The 19,060-nt window shown below is 47.3% G+C and overlaps 1 long non-coding RNA gene across 1 annotated transcript; it reads left to right on the top strand.

Moving 5' to 3' along the window:
• The first annotated feature begins 5,912 nt into the window (after window positions 1-5,912).
• LOC141102551 (uncharacterized) lies at window positions 5,913-18,848 on the top strand. The gene is made up of 3 exons (XR_012235141.1): window positions 5,913-6,281; window positions 9,658-9,780; window positions 18,479-18,848. It is a non-coding gene; the product is annotated as an uncharacterized lncRNA (long non-coding RNA).
• Window positions 18,849-19,060: the final 212 nt, after the last annotated feature.

Raw genomic sequence — 19,060 nt, 5'->3', positions numbered from 1 at the left:
ACATGACAGCAACTCAATGCATTTAGGCATCTTGACGTGTTGAAGACGATTTGCTGAAGTTCAAAACCGAGCATCAGAATGGGCTGGTCTGAGTATTTCAAAATACTGGGATTTTCACACATAACCATCTTTAGGTCCGAAAAAGAGAAATCAAGTGAGTGGCAGTTGTGTGGAGGACAATGCCTTGTTGACATCAGAGGAGAATGGGCAGACTGGTTCCAGATAATAGAAAGGCAACAGCAACTCAAATAACCACTCATTTCAACCCAGGTTATATCTGCCTTATATTTATCACTCCTCTTGGGGTTCCATATGTATAGATATAAACAACTCTTATCAATATAGAGTCAAATTAGGGGCCATTTTTGTGGGACACAGACCACTTCATTAGGAAGGGGGGAGAGGGCAACAAACCTGCAATTGTATAACAACAAAAGTCATAAATACTATATTGGTAGAAATTATACAATTAGGTATATAGCGAATCAGTATGTATGACTTTTGTTGTTACAATTGCAGGTTTGTTATTCTCTCCCTCCCTCCTAATGAAGTGGACTGCATTCTGCAAAACACGTTGAGAAACACAGCCCCTTGGATGTTTTAATAAAAATACAGAGACTCGATTTTTTAATGCGAAAAAAAAAGTGTGTTTTTGAATCCTTGGGAACCCATTAAAGTGGATGTAAACCCGATTCATATAATTTGACCTGGGCACATATATCTGTAGTGTTTACTTATCTCTCTCCAAAGTCCTAGGTCCCGTCTCTTTCTGCTGCTCTGTTCTTCTGTTATCAGCATGATAACTTCTTACAAGCTCTCCGAGACGGGAGATAAAAGCAGCTGAATATTTGTGTTGGTTTGGGTGCTATAAATAGATTAGCAGAGAGCTGGTCTATTCACAGCACAGCTCTGCAAGCTTCTTTATTCCTCTGCCAGTGTGGAGGGGTGGTGTGTGCCTTTCTTTCAATCAGCTGCCACACAGTGTATGCCAAGACTTCACTCCCACTGCCGAAACAGAAAGAAAAAAATTCTAACAAAATGTGCACTTTCTAATGAATATAGCAAGCTGAAGACAGCAGATATACAAATACGACTTATGTAGCAAGATTTGTTTTATCTCTGTGTATCATCTGAGGCTGTTCACTTCACTGGGTATATGTGAGGGGTTATATCCACTTTAAGTCCACATCCAAAAATTCTAAACATATCATATGCTCACTGAACTAATGCCGCGTACACACGAGCGGACTTTCCAGCATACTTGGTCCGGCGGACTGTAGGCTCCGGGGTCTCCGCCTATATAAGTCACAATGGAGCGCTCAGAGAGCAGTCCAGCCGGAGAGAGCGTCGTGTCAACATCTGGAGAAGAGAAGAGGGAAGAAGACAAGAAGACAAGACGCCCAGAAGTCCGGACCTCTGCTGGCAAAAGAGCGGCCTGAAGACAGCGGAGGAGCCGGCCGAAGAACTGGAACACAGGGAGAAGAGGCCGGAGAGAGCGGAGAAGAACCAACCGGACGCCGGGAGAAGAGGAACCGGAGGGACCCCCGTAGCCGGAAGAAGACCCCCGAAGCCGGAGGAAGACCCCTCACCCGGAGCTGTTTAATAAATTATTTTAAAAACCTGTGTAGTGTGTTTTAATTTTGACACTGTTTCCCTAGGTGTATGGATAGGGGTACCATGTACCCCATACTCATTCACATAGGGTGGGGGGCCGGGATCTGGGGGCCCTCTTATCATAGGGGCCTCCGGCTTCCCGATAAGCCCCCCGCCCGCAGACCCCGACAACCAACGGCCAGGGTTGTCGGGAAGAGGCCCTTGTCCTCATCAACATGGGGACAAGGTGCTTTGGGGTGGGGGGGCCCCGCAGTTGAGGGCATGCCCATCCCCCATGTTGAGGACATGCGGCCTGGTTCGGTTCAGGAGGGGGGGTGCTCGCTCATCCCCACCCCCTTTCCTGACCGGCCGGGCTGCGTGCTCGGATCGGGGTCTGGTATGGATTTTAGGGGGGAACCCACGCCGTTTTTTCGGCGTAGGGGGGTTCCCTTTATAACCCATACCAGACCTAAGGGCCTGGTATGACCCGCGACGGGGCTCGCAAGGTGTCAATCTCGCCGATAAAAGCAGCAAGATTGACTTCCTTTTCTAGTCCCGTCGTACCTGAGTCACGTTCAAAATGAATGGACTTGTCCATGTGTGGGCAAGTCCGTTCATTCTGAAAGTCCGCTGTAACTCCAGCGAAAGATCGTCGGAAAGACGGGGGATCTAGCTCGCCGGAAAGTCCGGTCGTGTGTGGGCAAGTCCATCCGTTTTAAAGTCCGGCGCACCTGGCGTACAAAGTCCGTCGGAAAGTGTGCCGGACCATTGTATGCCAGAAAGTCCGATCGTGCGTACGCGGCATCAGACTAAGATTGTGGGACTTTTCCTGTTCTTTTACCTTCCCTTTACTATTAGCTGTCTAAACACCTTCTTCTCTAGGTCTAAGTGACTATAACTATTGGGAAGATAAAAGGACATAATCATTTTTAGGCTTTGCTATTTTCAAATGCTAAATATTCCATTGCACTATAATTTAATATTGATTTTTGTTACTGTTGCCACACATATTTTCACACATTTGATGTCTCTAAATTCCATTTTATACACACTGGTATTCATTCACTGCACCCACCTTCCAGACACTTTAATTACTTGTCGACCAGCCGCCGCAGATATACTGTGGCAGGGCGGCTCTGTACCGGCACGGCATTTCATGTAATAGCTATAGCTAGTAAGCCGAAGCACGTGGTCAGTGGCCGTGATGTCTGCCGGCCACCCGCGATCGCTCCACAGAGAGCCAGAATGGGGATCTGTCAATGTAAACAAAGCAGATCTCTGTTCTGACAGGGGAGGAGAGAGAGATCTGCTGTTCCTAGTGATCAGGAACAGCGATCTCTCTCTAGTCCCTGTGATTCCACCCCCCCCCAGTTAGAAACACCTTCCTATGGAACACTTAACCTCTTGATCACCCCCTAGTCTTAACCCCTTCCCTGCCAGTGCCATTTATACAGTGATCAGTGGATATTTTTAGCTCTGATCACTGTAATAATGTCACTGGTCCCAAAAAAAGTGTCAAAAGTGTCCAATCTGTCCACCGCAATGTCGCAGTCCCGCTAAGATTAGCTGATCGCCGCCATATATTTTGGCCTAAATTGATGAATACATTGTTATATATATATATATATATATATATATATATATATATATATATATATATATATATTGGAAATGTATTATAGGAAAAAGTTACAAATATTGTCATCTTTTTTCAAAATTGTTGGTCTTTTTTTGTTTATAGTACAAAAAATTAAAACCGCAGAGGTGATCAAATACCACCAAAAGAAAGCTCTATTTGTGGGGAAAAAAAGAACGTCAATTTTATTTGGGTACAGCGGCGCACGCCTATGCAATTGTCGGTTAAAGTAATGCAGTGCCGTATTGAAAAAAATGGCCTGGTCATTAAGGGGGTAAATCCTTCTGGGGCTAAAGTGGTTAAAGAATGTTACCCCAACATTTCATATTCCTGGTATGTGCCTGCTGTACCATGTACTTGTATGAAAAAATATCCTGCTCTCTTTGTGTTGCTTCCTTTGTGTGAAATCCCTGGTGTTCCTGCCAGTCCCTCTGCTTTCCTATTAAAACAGACCACACTAAACATGAGAGCACAGCGTGGTCAGTTTTCTGCCTGCACTGGGAACTCAGCTTGTGCTTCTCCAGACTCGTGCTGACATGATACCCCCACACACACAGCTATTTACTGAGTGAACCAGTGTGCTGCTGCTCCCCCTCCCCTGACTCTCTGAGCTCCTTATACAGCTGAAAACAGAGGTTATGTGATTAATAAAAAAAGGGAAAAAAGGTATTTATAATGTTTTTTGTTTTTTTTATACATATATGTTTTTCCTTCCATTTCAATTTTAAACTGAAAAAGTTGTTTTACAAGGTGAGAGTTTACATATACTTGGTGAGTGTTCACATACAGTGGAAACTTGGATAACAAGCTTAATTCGCTCCAGAAGAATGCTTGTAATCCAAAGCACTCGTATATCAAAGCGAGTTTCCCCATAAAAGTCAATGGAAACTCAGATAATTTGTTCCATAGTGACTTCTATGGTATGCAGTACTGCATGTGGCCAGAGGTGGGGGGCCCAGAGACACTCGGAAACACTTGGAAACACTCAGAGAGGCTCGGAAACACTCAGGAACATAATGTATCCAAGTATTTCCGAGTGGCTCTGAGTGCATCCGAGCGCCTACGAATGTCACCGACGCCCCCGCACCTCTGGCCAAATGTGGCACTGCACACCGCAGAGCCTTGAATCCTGCTCGTTTTGCAAGACAACACTCGCAAACCGAGTCAGGATTTTAAAATAATAACTCGTATTGCGAAACACCCGTTAACCGCGTTACTCGCAAACCAAGGCATTACTGTATATTTTTATGTGCCAAACAACAAGGGTGAATGAGGTTGAATCTGGGCACTATAAAGTGCTTAGATTTAACCCCTTTTTTAAAATTTATATAATACATTTACATCCTGTAATGGTTGTTATATTTTCTCTGGGTATCATTTCTTTCTGGTTTTGAATGCCTTCCAGGTAATTTTAATAATGTGATCCACTATACGACTATAATAGTAACTTTAAAAACGATATCTTATATTCCTAGGATACCAGAAAAGCAAACATTCTTTCAAAGCAAGATGAATCATCTTTCTTGAACTAATGAATAGCTGTTGTTGCAGATGAAAAATAAAGTCCAATGTAAACAGATAAAGATCTAAAAAAGTTGCCTACAGGGTTTCCTCCCCTGCTGTCCTTCTCTACCTAGTCAAATTGTTGCAACCAGCTCTCAAAAGAACCCACACTGAATCTTCTGTATAAACCAAGCCTGAAAACAGTGCAGATTTTATACATAAATACATTGCAGCAATGTATTTAAAACTGTATTTCTTTCATGCCTGTCTGCATATCAAATACTAGACTTCTCATTTTCACACTGATTCAGTCATTCTAAAAAAAATATTTTTGTATATACATATTTTCATATTTAGCTTTTTTTTAAAAAACACTTAATTTTCCCTAAAATTTCCCTTCATCCGCCTATCTATTTTTTTTCCAAACCAGTGTATGTACATTTTTTGTTTTTATTTTCTTATTTTTTTAACCCCTATTCTTGTGTGTGTCCCCATTGGAGATGTTATCTATTTGTCTTGGTGATCATTGGTAGTGGGGCAGGAAGTGAAATACAAAAAGGATTTAGTTATCACCGAAACAAGAATAAGCTGCAAATGGGCACATCTGTTCTGGGGACAACTCCCTAAAAGGGGACTTCCCCTCACTTTGTAAAATTTCCACTCCATTCCTTTTGGGTCTGACAGGGGGTTCAAATATTCCCTAGTCTAGTAAAAAAAAAAAAAAAAAAACTGAATTTATTTATATTAATATTAATATTTTTATTTATATAAAGAGGACATGCAGGGCAACTTAGGGGAAACTATCATGGATTTACCTATGGCACAAGTAAGGGGGTTTCTTCATCTTGTTTCTTTGGTCCTATGTAACAAGGACAAAAGGAAATTGAGGCCAACTGGGTGGAGCTTCAATTAACTGGTATGGGGTCCTATGGGAGCTCAGGTGGGAGAATCCAACCCTTTTGAAATAGTCGGGGAAAAAAGTTTTGGCTTAAGACATGTACAGGTGGACAAAGCAGTAACAACACTGCTTCAGGTTGGCTTGACTCCCCAGACTCCAATCCATACAGTGGGTGCATCCCCCATCAGCGCCCCCCCCCCCCCCCTCCAGGCAGCAAAAAACAAAAAAACAAAAAAACAAAAAGTCAAAAAAAAAATTTTTTTTTAATACTGGCCCTTTAAAAAAAAAAAAAAGGAAAAAAAAGGTCCTTAAGTGCACTCTGTTCGGATGCCGGATACAGTGCGACGCCGGACACAGTGCACTTATAGGAAGCGCCACGTCTATGCAATCACGAGATTGCAGACGTGGCGCTGCATTTGCGGGCGTTTAGCCCGCCTTGGGGCGTTTTCTGAAGTGCCGAGTAGCTTCCGCTCGGCCATAGCAATACATACTACAGGCGCCGGGCGGAAGCTACTTGGCACTTCAGATTTGATTGACATCTGCCCTGAGTCAGATGTCACTTCCTGGTTCTCTCTCTCATTGCGCCCGAGAGAGGAAACAGGAAGAATGCTGGTGCCAGTGTGAGGAGGAGGACACCGCAGGAGACCCAAGGTAAGTACCGCTGTGTGGAGAATGGGGGGGACACCTGCTGTGGGGGGCTCTGATGGGGACACCTGCTGTGGGGGGGCTCTGATGGGGACACCTGCTGTGGGGGGTTCTGATGGGGACAACTGCTGTGGGGGCCTCTGATGGGGGACACCTGCTGTGGGGGGGCTCTGATGGGGACACCTGCTGTGGGGGGGCTCTGATGGGGGACACCTGCTGTGGGGGGGCTCTGATGGGGACACCTGCTGTGGGGGGGCTCTGATGGGGGACACCTGCTGTGGGTTGGCTCTGATGGGGACACCTGCTGTGGGGGGGCTCTGATGGGGACACCTGCTGTGGGGGGGCTCTGATGGGGGACACCTGCTGTGGGGGGGCTCTGATGGGGACACCTGCTGTGGAGGGACTCTGATGGGGGACCCCCACAGAGCCCCCCACAGCAGGTGTCCCCCATCAGAACCCCCCACAGCAGTTGTCCCCATCAGAACCCCCCACAGCAGGTGTCCCCATCAGAGCCCCCCCACAGCAGGTGTCCCCATCAGAGCCCCCCACAGCAGGTGTCCCCCCCATTCTCCACACAGCGGTACTTACCTTGGGTCTCCTGCGGTGTCCTCCTCCTCACACTGGCACCAGCATTCTTCCTGTTTCCTCTCTCGGGCGCAATGAGAGAGAGAACCAGGAAGTGACATCTGACTCAGGGCAGATGTCAATCAAATCTGAAGTGCCAAGTAGCTTCCACCCGGCGCTTGTAGTATGTATTGCTATGGCCGAGCGGAAGCTACTCGGCGCTTCAGAAAACGCCCCAAGGCAGGCTAAACGCCCGCAAATGCAGCGCCACGTCTGCAATCTCGTGATTGCATAGACGTGGCGCTTCCTATAAGTGCACTGTGTCCGGCGTCGCACTGTATCCGGCATCCAAACACAGTGCACTTAAGGACCTTTTTTTTTCCTTTTTTTTTTTAAAGGGCCAGTATTAAAAAATTTTTTTTTTTATTACTTTTTTTTGTTTTTTGTTTTTTTTTGCTGCCTGGAGGGGGGGGCTCTGATGGGGGGACACCTGCTGTGGGGGGACTCTGATGGGGGACACCTGCTGTGGGGGGCTTTTACAGGGGACACCTGCTGTGGGGGGCTCTGGTGGGGGGCTCTGATGGGGGACTCTGATGGGGGACACCTGCTGTGGGGGGACTCTGATGGAGACACCCTGCTGTGGGGGGCTCTGATGGGGGACACATGCTGTTGGGGGCTCTGATATGGACACCTGCTGTGGGGGGACGCTGATGGGGACACCTGCTGTTGGGGGGCTCTAATGGGGGACACCTGCTGTGGGGGGCTCTGATGGGCGACTCCTGTTTTGAGGGGACTCTGATCAGGACACCTGCTGTGGGGGGACTCTGATTGAGACACCTGCTGTGGGGGACACCTGCTGTGGGGGGCTCTGATGGGGGACACCTGCTGTGGGGGGACTCTAATGGGGACACCTGCTGTGGGGGGACTCTGATGGGGGACACCTGCTGTGGGGGGACTCTGATGGAGGACACCTGCTGTGGGGGGACTCTGATGGGGGACACCTGCTGTGGGGGGACTCTGATGGGGGACACCTGCTGTGGGGGGCTTTGATAGGGGACACCTGCTGTGGGGGGCTTTGATAGGGGACACCTGCTGTGGGGGGGCTCTGGTGGGGGGCTCTGATGGGGGACACCTGCTGTGGGGGGACTTTGATGGGGACACCTGCTGTGGGGGGACTCTGATGGGGACACCTGCTGTGGGGGGACTCTGATGGGGACACCTGCTGTGGGGGGACTCTGATGGAGACACATGCTGTGGGGGGACTCTGATGGGGACACCTGCTGTAGGGGGACTCTGATGGAGACACCCTGCTGTGGGGGACACCTGCTGTGGGGGGCTCTGATGGGGACACCTGCTGTGGCTAAACGCCCGCAAATGCAGCGCCACGTCTGCAATCTCGTGATTGCATAGACGTGGCGCTTCCTATAAGTGCACTGTGTCCGGCGTCGCACTGTATCCGGCATCCAAACACAGTGCACTTAAGGACCTTTTTTTTTCCTTTTTTTTTTAAAGGGCCAGTATTAAAAAATTTTTTTTTTTTTTACTTTTTTTTGTTTTTTGTTTTTTTTTTGCTGCCTGGAGGGGGGGGCTCTGATGGGGGGACACCTGCTGTGGGGGGACTCTGATGGGGGACACCTGCTGTGGGGGGCTTTTACAGGGGACACCTGCTGTGGGGGGCTCTGGTGGGGGGCTCTGATGGGGGACTCTGATGGGGGACACCTGCTGTGGGGGGACTCTGATGGAGACACCCTGCTGTGGGGGGCTCTGATGGGGAACACATGCTGTTGGGGGCTCTGATATGGACACCTGCTGTGGGGGGACGCTGATGGGGACACCTGCTGTTGGGGGGCTCTAATGGGGGACACCTGCTGTGGGGGGCTCTGATGGGCGACTCCTGTTTTGAGGGGACTCTGATCAGGACACCTGCTGTGTGGGGACTCTGATTGAGACACCTGCTGTGGGGGACACCTGCTGTGGGGGGCTCTGATGGGGGACACCTGCTGTGGGGGGACTCTAATGGGGACACCTGCTGTGGGGGGACTCTGATGGGGGACACCTGCTGTGGGGGGACTCTGATGGAGGACACCTGCTGTGGGGGGACTCTGATGGGGGACACCTGCTGTGGGGGGACTCTGATGGGGGACACCTGCTGTGGGGGGCTTTGATAGGGGACACCTGCTGTGGGGGGCTTTGATAGGGGACACCTGCTGTGGGGGGGCTCTGGTGGGGGGCTCTGATGGGGGACACCTGCTGTGGGGGGACTTTGATGGGGACACCTGCTGTGGGGGGACTCTGATGGGGACACCTGCTGTGGGGGGACTCTGATGGGGACACCTGCTGTGGGGGGACTCTGATGGAGACACATGCTGTGGGGGGACTCTGATGGGGACACCTGCTGTAGGGGGACTCTGATGGAGACACCCTGCTGTGGGGGACACCTGCTGTGGGGGGCTCTGATGGGGACACCTGCTGTGGGGGGACTCTGATGGAGACACCCTGCTGTGGGGGACACCTGCTGTGGGGGGCTCTGATGGGGACACATGCTGTGGGGGGACACTGATGGCAACTCTGATGTAAGGGGACAGAGGCTGTATTTGGGGAGGGGCAGAGGCTGCATTTGGATTTGGGGGGAGACAGAGGCTGCATTTGGATTTGGGGGGGAGACAGAGGCTGCATTTGGATTTGGGGGGGAGACAGAGGCTGCATTTGGATTTGGGGGGAGACAGAGGCTGCATTTTATGTGACAGAGGCTGCATTTGGATTTGGGGGGAGACAGAGGCTGCATTTTATGTGACAGAGGCTGCATTTTATGTGACAGAGGCTGCATTTGATGTGACACAGGCTGCATGTAAGAAGGGACTGCTGGGGACACCTGATGGCATCTGGTTGCAGGCGACGTGGCTAGTGACACACTCGGGGCTCCCACTGATTCTGCATTATGGTGAGTTGAACGATTTCATTTTATATTACAATGTAATAATAGTAATAATGAGCTTCAATCGTCCTGACACCATAACAACCATGGTGCCGGGATGATTGAAGCGCTAACACCAGGTGTTTGGAGTATCTTTATATGCTGATTGTTAAACTTTGTAGAATACACATTTCTTTTGTTGTGTAGGATCTGGGGCTGCTGTCCCTCTCTCCCTCTCCCTCCATCCCTTGTTCATCTCAGACGCTAACCACACCACCTTAGAGCCACGCCCACTATTTCGCTGAAACCACGCCCATTTTCACCAAGTGGGAGGGGTCAAAAAGGAAGGGCGGGGTCTGGCGCCCCCCCATCCTAAAACTTCACCAGCCGCTACTGACATGTATCCAGTCTCCACTTCCAGGAGCCTCAGCCACGGGTATTTGCATCATCACTGGGGCTCCCTCCTCCTCCTTCCCTTGTCACCGGGCCAGTAGGAGAGGGGTGCGGAGCCTCGCGCATGCTCAGTAGGGTTCCCGGCGTGAAGCCATAAGGCTACACTGCCAGGTTCCCTTACTCAATGGAGGTGGCATGCACCCGACAGCTGATGGTAACATCAGTTGAGGTGCTGACATCGCTGGACTCCAGGACAGGTTAGTGTCCGATTCTAAAAAGTCAGCAGCTGCAGTATGTGCAGCTGCTGGCTTTTAATTTTTGTAGCGGTGGGCAGACCTCTGCTTTAACGTGTTTCATGCACAAAGCATTTACTCATAGCCAGTGGCGGCTCATGCTCAAAATGTTTTAGGGGGGCGCTAACAAACTCAAAAATACTGAAAAAAAAAAATATCAATTGCAGCCTCACTGTGCCATCAATTGCAGCCACTGTGCCCATAAAATGCAGCCGCTGTGCCCCATCATATGCAGCTACTGTGCCCATCATATGCAGCTACTGTGCCCATCATATGCAGCCTCTGTGCCCATAATATGCAGCCTCTGTGCCCATCATGTGCAGCCTCTGTGCCCATCATATGCAGTCTGTGCCAATCATATGCAGCCTCTGTGCCCATTATATGCAGCCTCTGTGCCCATCATATGCAGCCCCTGTGCCCATCATACAGCCTCTGTGCCCATCATATGCAGCCTCTGTGCCCATCATATGCAGCCTATGTTCATCATATGCAGCCTGTGCCCATCATATGCAGCCTCTGTGCCCATCATATGCAGCCTGTGCCCATCATATTCAGCCCATGCCCATCATATGCAGCCTCTGTGCCCATCATATGCAGCCTGTGCCCATCATATGCAGCCTCTGTGCCCATCATATGCAGTACCTGCCCATCATATGCAGCCTGTGCCCATCATATGCAGCCTGTGCCCATCATATGCAGCCTCTGTGCCCATCATATGCAGCCTCTGTGCCCATCATATGCAGCCTCTGTGACCCCCCCGCTCGCCGTCTGACTGCCACACACCTACCCCATCCTTGTGGTGGGTGACGGCCGCGAGCTATGGGACATGCAGAGGGTCAGACGACAGCTCCTGTGTCCTCCATGGTTCTCTTTCTGCCCGTGCATCTCTTCTTCCGTTCCATTAGGTGTCCAATCGGAGCACCTGTGCCTTCAGTCAGTCAGGTGACGGGTATTAGATCCAGTGTTAGAAAAGCAAATATTAATTTGCTTTGCTAACACACCTGTGTGGACTGTGAGCGCAATGCTTTGCTTGTTTTGAAGCCTATAAGAGCCTATGGCTCTAATCAGGTGCTTCAAAAAAACACCCCCGCCACTGGAATTCAGGCGCCCAGTGTCCGAACAGGGGCTGGACCCCTGAATAGGGGGTGGCTATAGCGGCCATGGATAGATTCATGCAATGCATGAATCTATCTATTCTACACAAAGGTGGGTGGCTGGAGAGAGGGGGTGGTGCCCATGCGCCCTTAGTGGAAGCACCGCCACTGCTCATAACACCTGAACACCGGTAAATACCACTGCTTAAATACTAAGTACTGTTCACAGCAGTATCTAATCAGTGAAAGACAGCCCCAGCCGAACAAAGACAATCCCTAAAAAATGTAGTTATACTGTATACAGTAGCTCACAAAAGTGAGTACACCCCTCACATTTTTGTAAATATTTTATTATATCTTTTCATGTGACAACACTGAAGAAATGACGCTTCGCAACAATGTAAAGCAGTGAGTGTACAGCTTGTATAGCAGTTTAAATTTGCTGTCCCCTTTAAAATAACTCAACACACGCCATTAATGTCTAAACCGCTGGCAACAAAAGTGAGTACATCCCTAAGTGAAAATATCCAAATTGGGACCCAATTAGATGGCCTAGGCTATAAGAAGATTGCCAAGACCCTGAAACTGAGCTGCAGTATGGTGGCCAAGACCATACAGCGGTTTAACAGGACAGGTTCCACTCAGAACAGGCCTCACTATGGTCGACCCAAGAAGTTGAATGCATGTGCTCAGCGTCATATCCAGAGGTTGTCTTTGGGAAACAGACGTGTAGCGGGCACCTACTTTTAGGTAGGTGACTTTTCCTGGTAGTTTTCTATGTCAGGTAAATTTAGACAGGCTTGTGCTATTACAACAGGCCTATTGATGTTTGATTTTCATTTGAGTGGCAGGTAGTTTGTATGTTAGTCTTGACCAATCATTAATTTGCTTGGTAATCCCGGGACTTTCATATAAAATCAGGGTCACATGGTGCCCGAGGGAGTCGAGGAGTAGAGTCCAGCCCTGCCTGGTGGGAGCCAGCCTGGTTCCCGGAGGGGTTCCGCCAACGGAGCTTTCCCCCCATGGAGGAAGAGATGACACCTTACAGCATGTAATCTCTGGTGTCGTTGGCCGCCCCTGCGGGGAGGGGAACGGGCCATAAAGGAGAAAAGGAACCAAGAATCATTGTGGGAGAAGTGGCAACAAAGCGGAAGGAAACTGGGCGATCGATCGTTTGTGAGTGGCACATGGACTATTGATCACGTGAGTGAAAGCCCAAGGGAAGGGTACTGCCAGAGGCTTAGGGTTGTTGGCACGCAAGTCAGTGAGATGGGCGGTGATAGCCTATGACTTTGGGTTCAGCAATGCCCCGGAATTCCAATCAGTCAAGCGGGAGGAGTTATTCAGAGTGACTTTTCTTTAGCTCAACTTGGAAGTACCATACAGATGGGAAGTAGTGGTAAAAAGGTAGCGCTGAAGCTGCAAGCACACATATAGAGATATGGACTGTTCTTGAAAAGTCATGCAGATGATAAAGTTATTCAGAGTGACTCTTTGTCAATTATTCTCTATCAAATCTACTTCCATCTTCCCTGATTAAAGAAATTGCACAAAGTGATTTCTCAACTATCCACAATTGATTCTAGTTCTCCTGCAAGAGCCATTGAAAGATAATAATGTAACAAAAGAGCATCTCAAAAGAAGTCCTTCTCTCATCCCAGTTCATGTTGATAAATATAGCAAGTGAAAAAGCATTAAGGACTGTGAGTTATGAATCTATGGGTTGCGAGGGTTGGGTGGTAAATGTTAATTACGGATATAACAATTAATCCGCCGCTCCTTCGGGGGTAAGTGCTACAGACGTATGAGTGCTGCCAGCATTGCTGCAGAGGTTGAAGGGGTGGGGGGCCAGCCTGTCAGTGCTCAGACCATACACTGCACACTGCATCAAATATGTCGTCCCAGAAGGAAGCCTCTTCTAAAGATGATGCACAAGAAAGCCCGCAAACAGTTTGCTGAAGACAAGCAGACTAAGGACATTACTGGAACCATGTCCTGTGGTCTGATGTGACCAAGATAAACTTATTTGGTTCAGATGATGTCAGTCATGTGTGGCGGCAACCAGGTGAGGAGTACAAAGACAAGTGTGTCTTGCCTACAGTCAAGCATGGTGGTGGGAGTGTCATGGTCTGGGGCTGCATGAGTGCTGCCAGCACTGGGGAGTTATAGTTCATTGAGGGAACCATGAATGCCAAAATGTACTATGACTTACTAAAGCAGAGCGTGATCCTTGGACTGGGCAAAAAACAAACACACCTCCAAGACGACCACTGCCTTGCTAAAGAAGCTGAGGGTAAAGGTGAAGGACTGGCCAAGCATGTCTCCAGACCCAAACCCTATTGAGCATCTGCGGGGCATCCTCAAACTGAAGGTGGAGGAGCGCAAGGTCTCTAACATCCACTAACTTCGTGATGTCTTCATGGAGGAGTGGAAGAGGACTCCAATGGAAACCTGTGAAGCTCTGGAGAACTCCATGCCCAAGAGGGTTAACCACTTCCTGCCCGGCCTATAGCAGATTGATGGCCGGGCGGTGGTTCAGTTATCCTGACTGGGCGTCATATGACGTCCAGCAGGATAACAGCTCCCGCACGCGCCCATGGGGGCGGGCATCGCGGCGATCGGTGGAGCGGTGTGTCAGTCTCTGGCGGAGGCTCTTTACCACGTGATCAGCTGTGTCCAATCAAGGCTGATCACAATGTCAATAGGAAAAGCCGTTGATCGGCTTTTCCTCACTCGCGTCTGACAGACGCGAGTAGAGGAGAGCCGATCCGCGGCCCTCCTGACAGGGGGGGTCTGCGCTGATTGTTTATCAGCGCAGCCCCCCCTCGGATGCCCGCACTAGACCACCAGGGAAGCTGCCAGGACCATCAGGGACGGGGGCAACATGTGGATGGCCAGGTATGTACCCCATGGCCATCCACATGTCCAAGTTATGCCCAATCTGTGCCAATCAGTGCCCACAAATGGGCACTGACTGGCACCATTATATATCAGTGATGCCCAGCAATGCCACCCATCAGTGTCATCAGTGCCACCAATCAGTGTCATCAGTGCCACCCATCAGTGTCCATCGGTGCCACCTGTCAGTGTCCATCCCTGTCCATCAGTGCCCTACTATCAGTGCCCATCAGTGCCCATCCGTGCCACCTATCAGTGCCACCCATAAGTACCCATCAGTGCCACCCATAAGTACCCATCAATGTCACCTACGAGTGCCCATCATTGCCGCCTATGAGTGCCCAACAGTGCCAGCTATGAGTGCCCATCAGTGCCGCATACCAGTGCCACCTATCAGTGCCCATCAGTGCCACCTATTAGTGCCGCCTATCAGGGCCACCTCATCAGTGCCACCTCATTGGTGCTGCCTCATCTGTGCCCATCAGTGCCGTCAGTGCAACCATATCAGTGCCTGTCATTGAAGAAGAAAACGTACTTATTTACAAACATTTTTAACAGAAACAAAGAAAAACTTTGTTTTTTTTATTTGTTGCGCAAAAAATAAAAACCACAGAGGTGATCAATTACCACCAAAAGAAAACTCTATTTGTTGGAACAAAATACAAAAACATTTTTTGGGTACAGTGTTGTATGATCGCGCAATTGTCATTCAAATTGCGACAGTGCTGAAAGCTGAAAATTGGCCTAGGCAGGAAGGTGTCTAAGTGTCTGGTATTGAAGTGGTGGAAATAATGGTGGCCATGCAAAATATTGACACTTTGGGCCCAATTTGGACACTTTCACTTAGGGGTGTACTCACTTTTATTGCCAGCGGTTTAGACATTAATGGCTGTGTGTTGAGTTATTTTAAGGGGACAGCAAATTTACACTGTTATACAAGCTGTACACTCACTACTTTACATTGTAGCAAAGTGTCATTTCTTCAGTGTTGTCACATGAAAAGATATAATAAAATATTTACAAAAATGTGAGGGGTGTACTCACTTTTGTGAGATACTGTACATAGTCAATTATCACGTAATAAAATTGTCAACATATCAAAAACAGCAAATCGCCCAGGAAAATACATGTGATAAATTAAAATATCCATTATAAATGATAAATGTAGGCATTCATAATGAATCGATGGCAACCACACATAGAAAAAAAGTTTTGTCTCAAGATCCTACCTATTCTACCTATTTAATTTTGTATATATACAGTGTGACAAATTTGATTATGTGAATGCCTGCTAGCTTTGATTATATAGGCTTAGAACTAAACTGTAAAGCCCTGCAGACTATGGGGTTGATTTTCCGAAACTGGAGAGTACAAAATCTGGTGCAGCTCTGCATAGAAACCAATCAACTTCCAGGTTTAAGCCTAGGCTCTATCAGGGCTGGGCTCAGCCCTTCTTTCTCTGAGTTCGCCACTCAGCTGTCGGCTAATTGCCAGCTTCCATCTCTCTCCACTGTTACCCAGCTGTTGTTGATTCTGCTCGTCAGTCCTGCCTACTTAATCACTTCAGCCCTGGAAGAATTTACCCCCTTCCTGACCAGAGCACTTTTTGCGATTCGGCACTGCGTCACTTTAACTGACAATTACGCGGTCGTGTGACCTGGCTCCCAAACAAAATTGACGTCCTTTTTTTCCCACAAATAGAGCTTTCTTTTGGTGATATTTGATCACCTCTGCGGTTTTTATTTTTTTCGCTATAAACAAAAAAATAGCGACAATTTTGAAAAAAACGCATTCTTTTTTACTTTTTGCTATAATAAATATCCAAAAAAATAATTAAAAAACATTTTTTTTCCTCAGTTTAGGCCGATACATATTCTTTTACATATTTTTGGTAAAAAAAAATCGCAATAAGCGATTATTGATTGGTTTGCGCAAAAGTTATAGCGTTTACAAAATAGGGGATAGTTTTATGGCATTTTTATTAATAATTTTTTTTTTTACTAGTAATGGCAGCGATCAGCGATTTTTATTGTGACTGTGACATTATGGCGGACACATCGGACATTTTTGACACATTTTTGGGACCATTGTCATTTATACAGCAATCAGTGCTATAAAAATGCACTGATTCCTGTGTAAATGACACGGGCAGTGAAGGGGTTAACCACTAGGGGGCGGGGAGGGGTTAAGTCAGTACTAGGGATGTGTTCTAACTGTAGGGGGGATGGGCTAGCTGTGACACGTCACTGATCTCTGCTCCCGATGAGTGGGAGGGCAGATCAGTGACACTGTCACTAGGCAGAACAGGGAGATGCTTGTTTACATCAGCATCTCCCCGTTCGTCCTCTCCGTGAGGCGATCGAGTCCGCGGGACCCGCGACCCGACTCACGGAGCTCCCGGCGGCATGCATGCAATGGCACGGCGGGAAATTCAAATGGGACTTACAGGTACGCCCATTTGCCCAGCCGTGCCATTCTGCCGACGTACATCGGCGTGCGCCGGTCGGGAAGTGGTTAAAGTCGTTCCTGTTGAAGACTTGCTTGTTCCTTTTGGCTCCTGATCCTGCTTGCTGTACTACTACGTTTATCTCTGGATCTCTGGCATTTGCTTGGCTGACTACCCGATCCGGTTACTGAACTCTGCTTGTTTTGACTACGCTTACTCTGTTTAACTTATTATTATTATTATTATTATTATTATTAATAAACAAGTGTGATTTAACTATACTTCTGTCTCGGTCTGATTCATGGTTCCTGATAGGTTCATACTGGCTGCGGGAATGAAATTGTGCGAGTCCAGCAGATTTCATTCCCGCATGTCAGTCCCGATTTCGGGGGGCGATTTCAGAGACATCTGTGCGTGTTGCTGCACATATGTCTATGGAAATCACACCCCAAAGTTGGCAAAAATAGTACAGAAACTACTTTTGGGAATTGGTGCGGCGTCGCACCGATTCGGACAGTGCCATTGCTGGCAATTGCTGCCAATTTGGCATGCGATTTGACATGTAAAATCACATGCCTATTCACTCCAATATGAACCAGGGCTTATTGTCAAAGCGTGACTGAACAAGGTGACATTAGAAGCTGATTGGCTACCATGCACAGCTGCACCAGACTTTGCATTCTCCAGTTTTAGTAAATCAACCCCTAAATGTCACTTTCTAAAGCAGGCCATACAAGGGTGAAATTCCAAAGGAATTTTCCTACGAAAATCGTAACTAAGAATTTTGTTTTGAATTTCGCACCATTAGTGGGCTGCAGCAACAGCCAATTTTTTTGGTGTGAGGCATGTTGGAAATTTTGGGGAAAATTAACAAATTTCTAATCAATGAAGGGAGAATTGTGCGAGAAATATAATCGAAAAAGAAATGTACGCAAGCTGTGATTTGGAAAGAAAAGAAGATTCCCGACCAGAAAAATTATTTTCTGTAGAACCATGAGGTGAAACTGAAAGCTTGGTTGGTCGAATTTCAAAATGAATGGTGGAACCATCGGCTCACAAAACGCACCAAATTTCTGATTTTCGGAAGAAATTTTTTTGGAATTCGACCATGTATGGCCTGTATTAGTCTTGACTGTAACAAAGAGAAAGAAAAGAATATATATAGAAAAGAGTATATACATTCCTATTGTAACATATGCCATTGCCTTATTTTTGAGTCCACTAATTTTCACAGCCATTGGTTCCTTTCACAGTGATCTACTGACAATGCTGATATTTTATCTCCAATAGTTCAAACTAAATTTATTGGAGTATTTACATAAGATTTACATATAATATATGACCCTTGTTCTTTTGTTATGGACTGCTGATATTGCTTTTTTCACTAATCCATTATGAAAACACATCTGTTTAGCACAGGATACCAGGACACCTTATCATAGGAAGTACATTATCCTTTGCATAAGGTTAGAAATATTTCTTGCAGGATACTAATAGGAAGTGAATGACATTCCTGACAATCTTAACCTAAGGAAAAGAAAAATGTTGTGAAAAAAAAATACAAAAACAATATTCATTTGACATTTCCCCTTTGTTTCCAGACACAGCTTAGTGTTGAAGCCCTGTGCTGTCGGCCTGCCTGTCTATTTTGGCAGTGTTCACGCTGGCTGGTGTTTGTCTATTGTTATTCAGTGACGCAAAAGCAGCGATCGAATGAAACCAGAAGACAGGAGGAGAGGAATACTGGCATACAAAATCACAAGAGGGAAGGAGACAGAAGATAAGGGAAATATACAGTCTGCAATCAACATTCTTGTGTTAGAAAATACTGTATGTCTCTGCTGGTAATTAAAGGAAATCTTTAGCCTTTTTAATTTTTTTCTACAGTTAGCAAGTGAACATGATTTGTTTGGTGTCAATAATTATATCTATTGGTCTAAATGTATTCAATAAAAGCAAACAAGAAGCAAAGAGTGAAAATTAGTGTTGATAACAACCAATTACAATCCACCCTGTACTGTATTGGTTGTAAAGTGATTTTTCTCATTTGTTTAATGAGTAAAACAGAATATGTAGAAGGGAAAACATTTGTAGCATCCCAATAAATACAGATAGGCTTTTTGGGGGGGATTTTAAAGGTGCCAGCAGACATCGAAGACAAGAATATAAATATAAAAATTATT

This window comes from Aquarana catesbeiana, linkage group LG07 (genome assembly GCF_042186555.1).
Source record: "Aquarana catesbeiana isolate 2022-GZ linkage group LG07, ASM4218655v1, whole genome shotgun sequence".
Classification (NCBI taxonomy): domain Eukaryota; kingdom Metazoa; phylum Chordata; class Amphibia; order Anura; family Ranidae; genus Aquarana; species Aquarana catesbeiana.
The sequence above is the reverse complement of the archived record's forward strand: the minus strand, read 5'-3'. Positions and strand labels throughout refer to the sequence as shown.